At 42.9% G+C, this 13,329-nt stretch overlaps 1 protein-coding gene across 1 annotated transcript in view; it reads left to right on the top strand.

The window, feature by feature from the left end:
- The window catches only part of LOC123765384 (uncharacterized), a 473,535-nt gene that overhangs the window by 199,112 nt on the left and 261,094 nt on the right, over nt 1-13,329 (top strand). The window lies entirely within an intron of this gene.

Below are 13,329 nucleotides of genomic sequence, written 5' to 3'. Positions count from 1 at the left end.
GTGCGGTTACAGTGCGTTACAAGTGCGGTTACAGTGCGTTACAAGTGCGGTTACAGTGTGTTACAAGTGCGGTTACAGTGTGTTACAAGTGCGGTTACAAGTGCGGTTACAGTGCGGTTACAAGTGCGGTTACAGTGCGTTACAAGTGCGGTTACAGTGAGTTACAAGTGCGGTTACAGTGTGTTACAAGTGCGGTTACAGTGTGTTACAAGTGCGGTTACAGTGAGTTACATGTGCGGTTACAGTGTGTTACAAGTGCGGTTACAGTGAGTTACAAGTGCGGTTACAGTGTGTTACAAGTGCGGTTACAGTACGTTACAAGTTTGTTACAAGTGCGGTTACAGTGTGTTACAAGTGCGGTTACAGTACGTTACAAGTGTGTTACAAGTGCGGTTACAGTGCGTTACAAGTGCGGTTACAGTACGTTACAAGTGTGTTACAAGTGCGGTTACAGTACGTTACAAGTGAGGTTACAGTACGTTACAAGTGCGGTTACAGTACGTTACAAGTGCGGTTACAGTACGTTACAAGTGTGTTACAAGTGCTGTTACAGTACGTTACAAGTGTGTTACAAGTGCGGTTACAGTACGTTACAAGTGTGTTACAAGTGCGGTTACAGTGTGTTACAAGTGCGGTTACAGTGCGTTACAAGTGAGGTTACAAGTGCGGTTACAGTGCGTTACAAGTGAGGTTACAAGTGCGGTTACAGTGCGTTACAAGTGAGGTTACAAGTGCGGTTACAGTGCGTTACAAGTGAGGTTACAAGTGCGGTTACAGTGCGTTACAAGTGAGGTTACAAGTGCGGTTACAGTGCGTTACAAGTGAGGTTACAAGTGAGGTTACAAGTGAGGTTACAGTGCGTTACAAGTGAGGTTACAAGTGCGGTTACAGTGCGTTACAAGTGAGGTTACAGTGCGTTACAAGTGAGGTTACAGTACGTTACAAGTGAGGTTACAAGTGCGGTTACAGTGCGTTACAAGTGAGGTTACAAGTGAGGTTACAAGTGAGGTTACAGTGCGTTACAAGTGAGGTTACAGTGCGTTACAAGTGAGGTTACAAGTGAGGTTACAAGTGAGGTTACAGTGCGTTACAAGTGAGGTTACAAGTGAGGTTACAGTGCGTTACAAGTGAGGTTACAAGTGCGGTTACAGTACGTTACAAGTGAGGTTACAAGTGCGGTTACAGTACGTTACAAGTGAGGTTACAAGTGCGGTTACAGTACGTTACAAGTGAGGTTACAGTACGTTACAAGTGAGGTTACAAGTGCGGTTACAGTACGTTACAAGTGAGGTTACAGTACGTTACAAGTGAGGTTACAAGTGCGGTTACAGTACGTTACAAGTGCGGTTACAGTACGTTACAAGTGAGGTTACAGTACGTTACAAGTGAGGTTACAAGTGCGGTTACAGTACGTTACAAGTGCGGTTACAGTACGTTACAAGTGAGGTTACAGTACGTTACAAGTGAGGTTACAAGTGCGGTTACAGTGCGTTACAAGTGCGATATATCATATATGAATACCGACCAAAATATACCCAAAATAAACTTACGCGCCATATTTTGAGGTTATCTTGAGATGATTTCGGGGCTTAGCGTCCCCACGGCCCGGTCCTCGACCAGGCCTCCTTTCCGTTACACACCCCCAGGAAGCAGCCCGTAGCAGCTGTCTAACTTCCAGGTACCTATTTACTGCTAGGTGAAGAGGATGCATCAGGGTGAAAGAAACTCTGCCCATTTGTTTCCGCCTCCACCGGGGATCGAACCCGGAACCTCAGGACTACGAATCAGAAGCGCTGTCCACTCAGCTGTCAGGCCCCCAAGAAACAAGACCATAACAGGAAACTCCTCCGCAATTCCACTTAATTTAAAAATTACATTTAACTATACATGCTAAAAAATACATTAAATACAACCAACATACACCTTAATGTTTAAAAACTTATCCCCCTGAATGCAGCATGTAAACAAATCCAATATATATATATATATATATATATATATATATATATATATATATATATATATATATATATATATATATATATATATATATATATGCAGAATAACCACATATGAAAAATAGAAACTGCTTAACGCGTTTTCGGCTACTTTGTTTTCATTCTACTTTGCTCTGATGAAGGCGAATTAGCCGAAAACGCGTTAAGCAGTTTCTATTTTTCATATGTGGTTATTCTGCATACTTGGATCAGTGTTTTTGTGATCATTGTTACATATATATATATATATATATATATATATATATATATATATATATATATATATATATATATATATATATATATATATTAGTGTTCAGTGAGAAACCACAAGGTCTCCTCTGAATACTTTTTATTTTCTTCTCCGAGGCTATGGGTCCCCACATTGGCACCAGAGGTGGTACCCTCACAAACTTTTATATATTATATATATATATATATATATATATATATATATATATATATATATATATATATATATATATATATATATATACATACACAAATTCCCCTTGTAACTGCAGACTCTTTCGCAAATCCGACACGTTTACAGCTCCCCAGGGTAAATCCGTCCTATTTACAAATCCCTGTAAATCGCAGGCGCCATGCGGCTGACAGCGTAAATGTTATTAGGGAGTTTAATTACAAGGGCCCGACTCTCTGCCGGGAGGAGCAGATTTAATTATCACCCAACTGGAGGATGTGTCGGGATGTTCAGGCACATGTTTAGGACGATGATCGTTGCCCTCAGACAGGTGTGTGTGACTCTGAAACATATGTGACTCTGAGGCAGGTGTGTGTGACTCTGAAACAGGTCAGTGAGATGTGTTTTGGAATTGGTGAACACTTTAGATGTTTAGGCAATTGTTAAATGATTCTAATAGGTGAGGGCGGGTGATAGAGACATAAAGGACAATGTTTAGGTGGATGTGAGTTTTTAAGGAAGTGTTTGGAAGCATGCCAAATGTATAGCCAATGTTATGAACTTGGAAGGCTGAAGAATGCGTACAGCCAAGTTTAGATTGCCTTCTAATTCAACACAGCTGCGAGGAGAGAGCCAGAGTTATAAATGGAGAAACAGAGCTAGGAAGAGAGAAACAGAGTTAAGATGATAGAAACAGAGCTAAGAAGAGAGAAACAGAGCTAAGAAGAGAGAAACAGAGCTAAGAAGAGAGAAACAGAGCTAAGAAGAGAGAAACAGAGCTAAGAAGAGAGAAACAGAGCTAAGAAGAGAGAAACAGAGCTAAGAAGAGAGAAACAGAGCAAAGACGAAACAGTTAGGCTGATACATAAATCTATCAAGAGACAGATAAATGAACGCTGATCCAAGCTATTTTCCTCTGAAAAAGTCCATACGACAAAAGGGACTAATTTGATACTATTAAACAAGAAGAATTATTTGAGTTGTAACTTGATCTGCCAAGGAGAAATATAGGTATGTGACTCATCTCCTAGACCCCACAGAGTTTGTAATCAGCTCCCAGACATTACTCACTTACCTCCTTAAAGTCAGAGTTAGTAGTGGGTTTGCGGACGTTACGTGGATCTAAAAGGCGCGGGGTTAATTATTAGTTGGCAAAAACACATTCTTCATTATTTTATAGTTGTTGAGGTAATAGTGCACTCGCAGGTGTCCCTAATTCAGCTTCACTTGCTGGGTCAGTGTTCGATCCTCGATGGTGCCAATGATTGGGTACCATCAACATGGGAGCCGGTCGGCCGAGCGGACAGCACGCTGGACACGTGATCCTGTGGTCCGGGTTCGATCCCGGGCGCCGGCGAGAAACAATGGGCAGAGATTCTTTCACCCTATGCCCCTGTTACCTAGCAGTTAAATAGGTACCTGGGAGTTAGTCAGCTGTCACGGGCTGCTTCCTGGGGGGTGGAGGCCTGGTCGAGGACCGGGCCGCGGGGACACTAAAGCCCCGAAATCATCTCAAGATAACCTCAAGATAACCGTTCCTCACTGCATGCAGACACTTATAACAGCATGTCATTATATCACTTTCCAAGTGATATATACTCCCACTGACTTAGTGCGTTGACGAAGCTACCTGACTCCCTCCTCTCTCTACCTACTTGTACCTGGGAGTTTTCAAATTTGATATCACTGAATTTTTTGTCATATTAGCATTTGAGGTGGGGGGGGGGGCAGGTGGCTTCCACAACTGAAATAGTGGAAGGAGGTGACATCCACCCACATCTTCTTTTCCTTAGTTTCTTACATTTAAGAAAGTATTTTGCATGTGGTGATCATGTCTCATCGAGTACTTGTCTAAAAATACGGTGGTTGTTTGAGTTGATAATGATGAGTGATTGGAAATGAACACTAATCAACAGAAGGTCGATTAGCCCCTGCAAGACAATCTTTATTTATATCTAAATATTCCTACCTTCCTGAGTCGGAATTACTAATCAGTCAGATTAGAATTACTAATCAGTCAGATTAGTATTACTAATCAGTCAGATTAGTATTACTAAACAAACATATGTTTAATTCACTCAGCATTATAATTCCTCAAATCACCCCTTTCGATCTCGCTTCATGCAGGTCAGCGTTCAATCCCCGACCGTCCAAATGGTTGTGCACTATTCCTTTTCCCCCGTCCCATCCCAAATCCTTATCCTGACCCCTTCCCAATGCTATATAGTCGTAATGACTTGGCGCTTTCCCCTGATAACTCCCTCCCTCCCTATCACCGCTTATGTTCCAAGATTATCATAAATTCATCATTAGTTTCTTAGTCCACAAACCCATTAGTTTCTTAGTCCACAAACCCATTAGTTTCTTAGTCCACAAACCCATTAGTTTCTTAGTCCACAAACCCATTAGTTTCTTAGTCCACAAACCCATTAGTTTCTTAGTCCACAAACCCATTAGTTTCTTAGTCCACAAACCCATTAGTTTCTTAGTCCACAAACCCATTAGTTTCTTAGTCCACAAACCCATTAGTTTCTTAGTCCACAAACCCATTAGTTTCTTAGTCCACAAACCCATTAGTTTCTTAGTCCACAAACCCATTAGTTTCTTAGTCCACAAACCCATTAGTTTCTTAATCCACAAACCCATTAGTTTCTTAGTCCACAAACCCATTAGTTTCTTAGTCCACAAACCCATTAGTTTCTTAGTCTACAAACCCATTAGTTTCTTAGTCCACAAACCCATTAGTTTCTTAGTCCACAAACCCATTAGTTTCTTAGTTCACAAACCCATTAGTTTGTTAGTTTATTAGTTCACAAGCTCATTACTACGTTAGTCTATAAGTCCGTTAGTGCATTAGTTGTCCATTACAATAGTTCGTTAGTCCACATCCCCATTATTTCATTACTTCATTAAACCACTTATCTTTAATGATCTAATTGGTTTAATTCATAAGTTTAGTAGTGAGTTCAAGAGTGAGAATGTCAATCGGTCGGCTAGTAAGGTCGTTGTATCATCAACACCTTAATTCCAATGTCCGCTAATTTGCTAATCCGTCAGCTTATTACTCCACCTGAGCGCTGGATTGACTCCCCCACCTGGGGGGGGGGGGGGGGGGAGTCATAGTGGACACATGGTCGGCCAATGATAAAAGTTCAAGATAGTTTGTCTTCGATCCCTTTACTTGTGTAAGGATCTGAAGGAGTGACGTAAGATAAGGTAATTATCAGGAGAAATATCTATAACACTTGGTTTATATAGCACTTGGATTATATAGCACCTGGTTTATATAGCACCTGGTTTATATAACACTTGGTTTATATAACACTTGGTTTATATAGCACCTGGTTTATATAGCACCTGGTTTATATAGCACCTGGTTTATATAGCACCTGGTTTATATAACACTTGGTTTATATAACACTTGGTTTATATAGCACCTGGTTTATATAGCACCTGGTTTATATAGCACCTGGTTTATATAGCACCTGGTTTATATAGCACTTGGTTTATATAGCACCTGGTTTATATAGCACCTGGTTTATATAGCACCTGGTTTATATAGCACTTGGTTTATATAGCACCTGGTTTATATAGCACCTGGTTTATATAGCACCTGGTTTATATAGCACCTGGTTTATATAGCACCTTGGTTTATATAGCACCTGGTTTATATAGCACCTGGTTTATATAGCACCTGGTTTATATAGCACCTGGTTTATATAGCACTTGGATTATATAGCACCTGGTTTATATAGCACCTGGTTTATATAGCACCTTGGTTTATATAACACTTGGTTTATATAACACTTGGTTTATATAGCACCTGGTTTATATAGCACCTGGTTTATATAACACTTGGTTTATATAGCACTTGGTTTATATAGCACCTGGTTTATATAGCACCTGGTTTATATAGCACCTGGTTTATATAGCACCTGGTTTATATAGCACTTGGTTTATATAGCACCTGGTTTATATAGCACCTGGTTTATATAGCACCTGGTTTATATAGCACCTGGTTTATATAGCACTTGGATTATATAGCACCTGGTTTATATAGCACCTGGTTTATATAACACTTGGTTTATATAACACTTGGTTTATATAACACTTGGTTTATATAGCACCTGGTTTATATAGCACCTGGTTTATATAGCACCTGGTTTATATAGCACTTGGTTTATATAGCACTTGGTTTATATAGCACCTGGTTTATATAGCACCTGGTTTATATAACACTTGGTTTATATAGCACTTGGTTTATATAGCACCTGGTTTATATAGCACTTGGTTTATATAACACTTGGTTTATATAGCACTTGGTTTATATAGCACTTGGTTTATATAACACTTGGTTTATATAGCACTTGGTTTATATAGCACTTGGTTTATATAGCACCTTGGTTTATATAACACTTGGTTTATATAGCACTTGGTTTATATAGCACTTGGTTTATATAGCACTTGGTTTATATAGCACTTGGTTTATATAGCACCTGGTTTATATAGCACTTGGTTTATATAGCACTTGGTTTATATAGCACCTGGTTTATATAGCACTTGGTTTATATAGCACCTGGTTTATATAGCACTTGGTTTATATAGCACTTGGTTTATATAACACTTGGTTTATATAGCACTTGGTTTATATAACACTTGGTTTATATAGCACCTGGTTTATATAGCACCTGGTTTATACAGCACTTGGTTTATACAGCACTTGGTTTATATAACATTTGGATTATATAGCACCTGGAAGGAATATAATGACAAGGCGCTGGAACATGTAGAGGGACTAATGCTCCATCACTTGAACAATCGGGGATCGAGCGCCGACCCTGCATCAAGCAAGGCTGTCGCTCTACAGGTCAGGCCAAGTGTATAGGCCTAGAACAATGAGGCAAAGTTAAACAAATTTAGGGTTGCAATTTGGCTAATTAGGACTAAATAAGGGAAAGAATCTATCAGGAGAGAGCGCCAAGCCATTACGACTATATAACTCTTGGAAGGGGTCAGGATTAGGATTTGGGATGGGACGGGGGAAAGGAATGGTGCCCAACCACTTGGACTGGTTTCAATCCCCGACTCGGCGTCGGGGATTGAACGCCGACCAGCATGAAGCGAGACCGTCGCTCTACCGTCCAGTCCAAGTGGTTGGGTAGGGAATCTCGATCATTTTGAAACAAGTTTCCTAGAGCAACTGGTATCAACTGATGACTAACCAGCGGTTACCTTTCGATGATTTCGGGGCATAGCATCCCCGCGGCCCGGTCCTCGACCAGGCTTCCTCGTTGCTGGACTGATCAACCAGGCTGTTGGACGCGGCTGCTCGTTGCCTGACTTATAGAAACATGGCTAATCGAACTTTTGCATGTATGCAAGTGAGAGTGTTGGTTTGTTTAGAGCAGTGGTGGAAATATTAGCAGGTTCAGTGATGGGTTCTGCTTTTAGGAGCGATAAGGGATTACGATATCCGATACATATCGTTTCTAATACACTTAAACCTAAATAGAGTCTTTGATTAAGCTACAGTAATAATAGTAATAATAATCCAAAATTATTAATGTGATGTTTACATTACGTATAAATTACTCAATTCACATTATAAGATTTTCATCAAATGGCAGTTTTGAAAGGACAATTGATGAATTATTCATTATAATTCATATAGTTAATATAGCTAGTGATGTGGAGGATAGACATAGCTAGTGGTGTGGAGGCTAGACATAGCTAGTGGTGTGGAGGCTAGACATAGCTAGTGGTGTGGAGGCTAGACATAGCTAGTGGTGTGGAGGCTAGACATAGCTAGTGATGTGGAGGATAGACATAGCTAGTGGTGTGGAGGCTAGACATAGCTAGTGGTGTGGAGGCTAGACATAGCTAGTGGTGTGGAGGCTAGACATAGCTAGTGATGTGGAGGATAGACATAGCTAGTGGTGTGGAGGCTAGACATAAGACAGTGGTGTGGAGGCTAGACATAGCTAGTGATGTGGAGGATAGACATAGCTAGTGGTGTGGAGGCTAGACATAGCTAGTGGTGTGGAGGCTAGACATAGCTAGTGATGTGGAGGCTAGACATAAGACAGTGGTGTGGAGGCTAGACATAAGACAGTGGTGTGAAGGCTAGACATAGCTAGTGGTGTGGAGGCTAGACATAGCTAGTGGTGTGGAGGCTAGACATAGCTAGTGGTGTGGAGGCTAGACATAAGACAGTGGTGTGGAGGCTAGACATAGCTAGTGGTGTGGAGGATAGACATAGCTAGTGGTGTGGAGGATAGACATAGCTAGTGGTGTGGAGGCTAGACATAAGACAGTGGTGTGGAGGCTAGACATAAGACAGTGGTGGGGAGGCTAGACATAGCTAGTGGTGTGGAGGCTAGACTTAAGACAGTGGTGTGGAGGCTAGACATAAGACAGTGGTGGGGAGGCTAGACATAGCTAGTGGTGTGGACGCTAGACATAGCTAGTTGTGTGGAGGCTAGACATAGCTAGTGGTGTGGAGGCTAGACATAAGACAGTGGTGGGGAGGCTAGACATAGCTAGTGATGTGGAGGCTAGACATAGCTAGTGGTGTGGAGGCTAGACATAGGTAGTGGTGTGGAGGCTAGACATAGCTAGTGGTGTGGAGGCTAGACATAAGACAGGGGTGTGGAGGCTAGACATATCTAGTGGTGTGGAGGCTAGACATAGCTAGTTATGTGGAGGCTAGACATAGCTAGTGGTGTGAAGGCTAGACATAGCTAGTGGTGTGGAGGCTAGACATAAGACACTGGTGTGGAGGCTAGACATAGCTAGTGGTGTGGAGGCTAGACATAAGACAGTGGTGTGGAGGCTAGACATAAGACAGTGGTGTGGAGGCTAGACATACCTAGTGGTGTGGAGGCTAGACATACCTAGTGGTGTGGAAGCTAGACATACCTAGTGGTGTGGAGGCTAGACATAAGACAGTGGTGGGGAGGCTAGACATAAGACAGTGGTGTGGAGGCTAGACATAAGACAGTGGTGTGGAGACTAGACATAAGACAGTGGTGTGGAGGCCAGACATAAGACAGTGATGTGGAGGCTAGACATAAGACAGTGGTGTGGAGGTTAGACATAAGACAGTGATATGGAGGCTAGACATAAGACAATGGTGTGGAGGCTAGACATACCTAGTGGTGTGGTGGCTAGACATAAGACAGTGGTGTGGAGGTTAGACATAAGACAGTGATATGGAGGCTAGACATAAGACAATGGTGTGGAGGCTAGACATACCTAGTGGTGTGGAGGCTAGACATACCTAGTGGTGTGGAGGCTAGACATAAGACAGTGGTGTGGAGGCTAGACATACCTAATGGTGTGGAGGCTAGACATAAGACAGTGGTGTGGAGGCCAGACATAGCTAGTGATGTAGAGGCTAGACATAAGACAGTGGTGTGGAGGCCAGACATAGCTAGTGGTGTGGAGGCTAGACATAAGACAGTGGTGTGGAGGCCAGACATAGCTAGTGGTGTGGAGGCTAGACATAAGACAGTGGTGTAGAGGCTAGACATAAGACAGTGGTGTGGAGGCCAGACATAGCTAGTGGTGTAGAGGCTAGACATAAGACAGTGGTGTGGAGGCTAGACATAGCTAGTGGTGTAGAGGCTAGACATAAGACAGTGGTTTGGAGGCCAGACATAGCTAGTGGTGTAGAGGCTAGACATAAGACAGTGGTGTGGAGGCCAGACATAGCTAGTGGTGTAGAGGCTAGACATAAGACAGTGATATGGAGGCTAGACATAAGACAGTGGTGTGGAGGCTAGACATAAGACAGTGGTGTGGAGGCTAGACATAAGACAGTGATGTGGAGGCTAGACATAAGACAGTGGTGTAGAGGCTAGACATAAGACAGTGGTGTGGAGGCTAGACATAAGACAGTGGTGTGGAGGCTAGACATAAGACAGTGGTGTGGAGGCTAGACATAAGACAGTGGTGTGGAGGCCAGTCATAGCTAGTGGTGTGGAGGCTAGACATACCTAGTGGTGTGGAGGCTAGACATAAGACAGTGGTGTGGAGGCTAGACATAAGACAGTGGTGTGGAGGCCAGACATAGCTAGTGGTGTGGAGGCTAGACATACCTAGTGGTGTGGAGGCTAGACATAAGACAGTGGTGTGGAGGCTAGACATAAGACAGTGGTGTGGAGGCTAGACATAAGACAGTGATATGGAGGCTAGATATAAGACAGTGGTGTAGAGGCTAGACATAAGACAGTGGTGTGGAGGCTAGACATAAGACAGTGGTGTGGAGGCTAGACATAAGACAGTTGTGTGGAGGCCAGATATAGCTAGTGGTGTGGAGGCTAGACATAAGACAGTGGTGTAGAGGCTAGACATAAGACAGTGGTGTGGAGGCTAGACATAAGACAGTGGTGTGGAGGCCAGACATAGCTAGTGGTGTGGAGGCTAGACATACCTAGTGGTGTGGAGGCTAGACATAAGACAGTGGTGTGGAGGCTAGACATAAGACAGTGGTGTGGAGGCCAGACATAGCTAGTGGTGTGGAGGCTAGACATACCTAGTGGTGTGGAGGCTAGACATAAGACAGTGGTGTGGAGGCTAGACATAAGACAGTGGTGTGGAGGCTAGACATACCTAGTGGTGTGGAGGCTAGACATAAGACAGTGATATGGAGGCTAGATATAAGACAGTGGTGTAGAGGCTAGACATAAGACAGTGGTGTGGAGGCCAGATATAGCTAGTGGTGTGGAGGCTAGACATAAGACAGTGGTGTAGAGGCTAGACATAAGACAGTGGTGTGGAGGCTAGACATAAGACAGTGGTGTGGAGGCTAGACATAAGACAGTGGTGTGGAGGCCAGACATAGCTAGTGGTGTGGAGGCTAGACATAAGACAGTGGTGTAGAGGCTAGACATAAGACAGTGGTGTGGAGGCTAGACATAAGACAGTGGTGTGGAGGCTAGACATAAGACAGTGGTGTAGAGGCTAGACATAAGACAGTGGTGTGGAGGCTAGACATAAGACAGTGGTGTGGAGACTAGACATAAGACAGTGGTGTGGAGGTGCTAGACATAAGACAGTGGTGTGGAGGCTAGACATAGCTAGTGGTGTGGAGGCTAGACATAAGACAGTGGTGTGGAGGCTAGACATAGCTAGTGGTATGGAGGCTAGACATAAGACAGTGGTGTGGAGGCTAGACATAAGACAGTGGTGTGGAGGCTAGACATAAGACAGTGGTGTGGAGGCCAGACATAGCTAGTGGTGTGGAGGCTAGACATACCTAGTGGTGTGGAGGCTAGACATAAGACAGTGGTGTGGAGGCTAGACATAAGACAGTGGTGTGGAGGCTAGACATACCTAGTGGTGTGGAGGCTAGACATAAGACAGTGATATGGAGGCTAGATATAAGACAGTGGTGTAGAGGCTAGACATAAGACAGTGGTGTGGAGGCCAGATATAGCTAGTGGTGTGGAGGCTAGACATAAGACAGTGGTGTAGAGGCTAGACATAAGACAGTGGTGTGGAGGCTAGACATAAGACAGTGGTGTGGAGGCTAGACATAAGACAGTGGTGTGGAGGCCAGACATAGCTAGTGGTGTGGAGGCTAGACATAAGACAGTGGTGTAGAGGCTAGACATAAGACAGTGGTGTGGAGGCTAGACATAAGACAGTGGTGTGGAGGCTAGACATAAGACAGTGGTGTAGAGGCTAGACATAAGACAGTGGTGTGGAGGCTAGACATAAGACAGTGGTGTGGAGACTAGACATAAGACAGTGGTGTGGAGGTGCTAGACATAAGACAGTGGTGTGGAGGCTAGACATAGCTAGTGGTGTGGAGGCTAGACATAGCTAGTGGTATGGAGGCTAGACATAAGACAGTGGTGTGGAGGCTAGACATAAGACAGTGGTGTGGAGGCCAGACATAAGACAGTGGTGTGGAGGCTAGACATAAGACAGTGGTGTGGAGGCCAGACATAAGACAGTGGTGTAGAGGCTAGACATAAGACAGTGGTGTGGAGGCTAGACATAAGACAGTGGTGTGGAGGCCAGACATAAGACAGTGGTGTGGAGGTGCTAGAAGAAGCTGTTAACACAGCTGGGATGCTACAAGTTTTTGGGGGTGAAATATGGGGAAAACTTGAAGACTTATCAAAAATTCTGTAGACGATGATAGCAACAAAGAGGACCAAAGTATACATACAAATGTGCTTCAAAGTATAATATATATCAAAATTAAAAGTTTAAGAAATAAAGTGGATGAATTAAGAGCATTTCATAAATAGTTTGTTACAACACCGGAAACATGGATGAATCTCGACTCGAAGGAGCTAATGACTTAAGTTTAAAATTAAGGAGTGTAAATTGCTTCACATTGATAGGACAATAAGAAGAAAAGGCCGCAGGATTCTCTCTCTCTCTGAGAAAATTAAAAATGTTTCGTCAACCTGGATATTAAAACAAAGGCACATGCAATGTTTTTATGGCTTCAACTGAAAGTCAGTGAAAGCCTAATAATAATAGCTATATATAGGCCACCAAAACTGAGCCCGGATTCACGAAGCAGTTACGCAAGCACTTACGAACCTGTACATCTTTTCTCAATCTTTAGCGGCTTTGTTTACAATTATTAAACAGTTAATGAGCTCCGAAACACCAGGAGGCTGTTTATAACAATAACAACAGTTGATTGGGAAGTTTTCATGCTTGTAAACTGTTTAATAAATGTAACCAAAGCCGTCAAAGATTGAGAAAAGATGTACACGTTCGTAAGTACTTGCGTAACTGCTTCGTGAATCTGGGTCCAAGAGAAGGGAAGGGGAGACATTTTTAGGAAGAAATATTTAAGGACGTAAGTTTAATAACTAATCCATTCTCAATATCCATCAAATAAAATGCATAAATAAAACGGAAAATACACGCGACACATTT

This window comes from Procambarus clarkii, chromosome 33 (genome assembly GCF_040958095.1).
Source record: "Procambarus clarkii isolate CNS0578487 chromosome 33, FALCON_Pclarkii_2.0, whole genome shotgun sequence".
Lineage (NCBI taxonomy): Eukaryota > Metazoa > Arthropoda > Malacostraca > Decapoda > Cambaridae > Procambarus > Procambarus clarkii.
This window is presented reverse-complemented; position numbering and strand designations above follow the sequence as displayed.